Source organism: Erinaceus europaeus, chromosome 19, assembly GCF_950295315.1.
Source record: "Erinaceus europaeus chromosome 19, mEriEur2.1, whole genome shotgun sequence".
Lineage (NCBI taxonomy): Eukaryota > Metazoa > Chordata > Mammalia > Eulipotyphla > Erinaceidae > Erinaceus > Erinaceus europaeus.
The window spans coordinates 15,221,026-15,225,401 of NC_080180.1; the positions used below are offsets into that span (position 1 = coordinate 15,221,026).

Sequence of the window (4,376 nt, forward strand, 5' to 3'; positions counted from 1 at the left end):
TAAAAAAAAAATGGGACAAGGATCTGAACAAGCATTTCGCCAAATCTGACATACAGGAAGTTGACACATGAAAAGGTGTTCCTCAGAGATGGCTGATTTATTATTATTAGTATTATTATTATTGTTATTATTATTATTATTATTATGAGATTCCAATCCAAGTAGGTGGACTTTACTTTTCATGTATCCTGGCTATTTCAGCATTACTACACATATTCTTGAGCCTTGTTTTGTGATACAGCTGAAAGCTCATGAACAGTTTGATCTTTTCCCATCTTGCTTTGCAGGTGGGACTGGAGCCATGTTCATTCTGAGACTCCCCACTACTAGGCTACTACCTGTTGTCATCTCCATCTCCGCAGTGACATGGGGGGTTTAGGATTTTCTGCTCTTTTCAGGGATCGGGTACTGTTCTCAGTGCTCTGTATATGTTAGGTGTTTCTCCTTTAGCCCCCATTTCTCTGATTTCAGGGAGTTCCTTGATAAGCAGCTTATCAAGTGGCCCTCTACAGATCTCCACACTCCCATCCATATCTCTTTCTTAATATCCTCTTCTGCACAATTAACATCCTTTTCTCTGTAGATCCTTGGCTTTATCTCAACTCAAGAGATTCTCTGAGCTCCATTTCCTTTTTTAAAAAAAGTTTTAAACAAACTTTAAACCCCCAAAGGGGATGCACTGTTCATGGAATTACCATAATACCAAGTCCAGGAGTGGAATGGAATACAGTAAGCTTCTAATTCCAAACTCCACTTAACATATTGTCCTCTGGCAGAGGTTACATCAACTACAAAACTGCTGAGAATAAATACTAGCCTTGATCTGAGCCAAGAGGCCAAGAGGCCATTCCATCTTGAGTTTTCTTTCTTGTCACCTGAGTCTGGAAATTATCTTAAAGCAGTAAGCTCTAGATGCACTAGAGATCACCTCATGCATTTCTCATTTCATAAGGTTCACTGTTATCTACTGACATCTATTTCTTAAATCCATTCTTTCACACATATTGCCAGTTTCTGTTTATTCAGGTGGAGGGTAAATCAGGGCCCTATTAGTCTTGTAAGGCCAAAATCAACTGACCTCAGAGATTTTTATTCCATTCTACTACTATGATAGACCACCAATCAAATATGAAGGTGGGGACTCAGAACTGAAATAAATAGCAAATGAAGTATTTTATTTCTTTGTTAAGATACTTCAGCAATAGTGTTTCATTGTTTTAACAATAAATTTGATGCTTTAATACTGATTTTACTTTAGTTACAAATTACCTTTTTCTCCACTCTGGGATGTGGCACAGTGGATAAAGCAATGGACTCTCAAGCATGAGGTCCTGAGTTCAAGTCCCCACAGCACATGTACAGGAGTGATGTCTGGTTCTTTCTCTTTCCTCCAATCTTTTTCATTAATAAAATCTTTTTTAAAAATTAAATAAATACTTTGTTCAAGTTAAAATATTTAAATTTCTAGTGTCTTTTATTCAGAATAACATTAAAAACAGGTGGAAATGATAGTTTGAGTTAACTCTTAATTATCTAAATCCTCTCCTAATGTTCTAGGTTTCATTCCAACATATTTTTTTTCTTTTTCTTATTCTCATGAAGACAAGTATTTATTGTAACAAGGCAGGGGTAGAATAGAGAGAAAGTTACAAGCTTTGAGGTATATAAATGAGAGAGAGAGGAAGAGAAGGGGGCTCAATCATAGTTCTAACTTTGATCATCCTAGCACTTCCAGATGAAGTTCTCCTTTATTTTATTTTGGTTAAAAGCACTTTGCATATTGAACTGATACCATCTTAATGTAACTATGTCAATTACTTGCTTCACTTCTGGCTCAAGTGCAGTGAATCCAAGGGATTTGGATCTGGTCAAGGGCAAGAAAGACCATCATCCAGAAATCCTGACACAGTCAGCAGCAGCAAAGCAAGAAGGGTTTACTTATGTGGGGGATGTCACCCAACAATACACAAGGGAGTTTGCGGGCCGGAGAGCACCAAGGGAAGCATCAGTCTGGGCTCATTCACAACTGCAAGATTCATCCTCTGTATGGCTGGCAGAGGGGTAGAGCTTTGCAAGGTACACTAAAGCCAAGCAGCTTTGGCAGCTTCTAAAACTCAGCTTACTTCAGGTATGTTTAAAACAAGATGTGAAAAACTTTGACAGTGGTGCCAGAGGGCATTTGAACTACTGGGTCCCAGCCCGCTGTGAAGAGTCAACAGCACTCAGCAAGGGGGCAGCAGCCACCTCCAGCTTATTTATACAGCATTCGGTCCCCTCTCCACATGCTGCTTTGCGATTAAGCTGCATATCGTTTCATAATGCCTGAGTGAAGAGTCAGTGATCAAGCATCTTCAAAACTTAAAACTATACGAGTACATACTCCAGAATCCTAAAGTCCTTTTGCAGCTTCCCTGGCCATCTAGTGAAGGAAAAACCAGGATAGATGAGAAAAGCAGATTTTGAATTATTGCTCAATCTGACCAGTAAGTACAGTGACAGGACAGTGGCCCCCTGACTATAGATCCTCTAATAGCTGGAAAACGTAGTATTATCTTTTTTTTTTAACCAGGTGTGCCATCAACTGGCCCCAAGAGACTTCACTTTCAAAACTTTTGTTTGTTTGTTGTTATTGTTTTGGTTTCTTGTGATTCTCTAGAAAAATGTTTTTTCTGGATTTTCTTTTTTTTAACATTTTTTTCCTTTATTGGGGGATTAATGTTTTACAGTCCAGTAAATGCAATAGTTTGTACATGCATAACATTTCTCAGTTTTCCACATAACAATACAACCCCCACTAGGTCCTCTGTCATCCTTTTCCAGGACCTGTCCTCTCCCCCTGTAAAGTGTGATATTATCTATCCAGGTACAGTTAAGAAGTTTTAGCAAGTGTACAGACTCCATGAGCAGTCACAAAGCTCCTGAAACGATGAGATGCAGCTAAGGGTTCCAGCCCTTGGTCTATTTATTTCATCTGTGTAGATAGCTCTGTAGACACAGCTGTCTCTGTCTTTCTTCACTGCTCAGTAATATCCCATACATCCAAAATTCCTACTGCCTCCCCCCACCACATCCCAAAAATTATTGAGCATGGTGTGACTGCTCCAGGAGAGCTATCAGAAAAGCTTACTTGCGCTTTCTGAGGTTCTGGTTAGTGTGGTTTACAGTGATGACAACACTGGTGAGGATGTGGTGAAACAGGAGCCCTGCTGCCCTGTTAGTGGGAATATAAACGGGCCCAACTCCTATGGAAAACACTAGCGAGTTTCCTCAGGACGCTAAAATGAACCTACCATGTATCTAGCAATTCCTCTGCTAGGTATTATTCCAAAAAGCCCACAAATAAAAATATACAAAGTGATCTACTTTAATAACCCAGATGTGGAAACAACCCAATTGTTCAATTGCAGGTGGATGGTTTAAAAAAAAAAAGTAGTGATACACAGGCCCAGTGTTGGCATACCCACTTGGGCACACACATTACTGTTCCATTACCAAGGCAGGTTCAAGCCCCTGGTCCCCACCTGCAGGGGGTCAATGTCATGGGTGAAAACAGCAGTGTAGAGAGCTTTCCGCCCTCCTCTCTCTATCACCTCCCCTCTCAATTTCACTCTACCTTATCAAATGAAAAAGGAGGAAAGAGTTGTGATGTATAGACAATGGAAAACCATTTGGCTGTGAGATGATGAAGCTTTTTCTTATGCTGAACTTTAAGTTTGCATCTTTCAGTATCTTTGGGGGGGATATGAATGGAAACTGACTTCCTTTTGATAAAATTTTTATTTCTTTCTTAATGGATAGAGACAGGGAGAAATTGAGAGAGGTGGGGGAGATAAGGAGGGAAAAAGAGAGAGAGAGAGAGAGAGAGAGAGAGAGAGAGAAACCTGCAGCTCTGCTTCACCATTTGTGAAGCTTTCCCCGTGCAGGTGGGGACCAGGGGCTTGCTCCCTCTAGTGTGAGCACTTAACCAGGTGCACCACCACCTGGCCCCAGAAACTGTATTCTGAGCCCAGGAATCGCCATGCTTCACCAGCTATAAAACCTTTTGCTCTTTGATCTGGGGAGGATATGCCTGCCAGAGTGGGGGTGCACCTGCCCAGGGTTGATATCAGTAGCTCAGGAAACACCTTCTTTGATTTGTATGAAGGTCAAAATCTACTCTAGCCTGTGGTGAAGTCAACACCTTCCCTTTTTCTTTTTTTCTTTTTTTTTTTTTATCATTTTATTGGGTTAGTATCAAGCAAACAATAAGCCAACAGAAGGCAAAATCTACAAATTGATCCAATTTACTAGAGCAGCAAAAACAACCAAATATCTAGGAATATCCCGTTTACTTTTTTAAAAATCATCTTTATTTGATAAAGACAACTAGAAATTGA

At 40.1% G+C, this 4,376-nt stretch overlaps 1 pseudogene; it reads right to left on the minus strand.

The window, feature by feature from the left end:
• Nucleotides 1-669: 669 nt before the first annotated feature.
• Nucleotides 670-848, minus strand: LOC132534819 (U2 spliceosomal RNA; annotated as a pseudogene).
• Nucleotides 849-4,376: the final 3,528 nt, after the last annotated feature.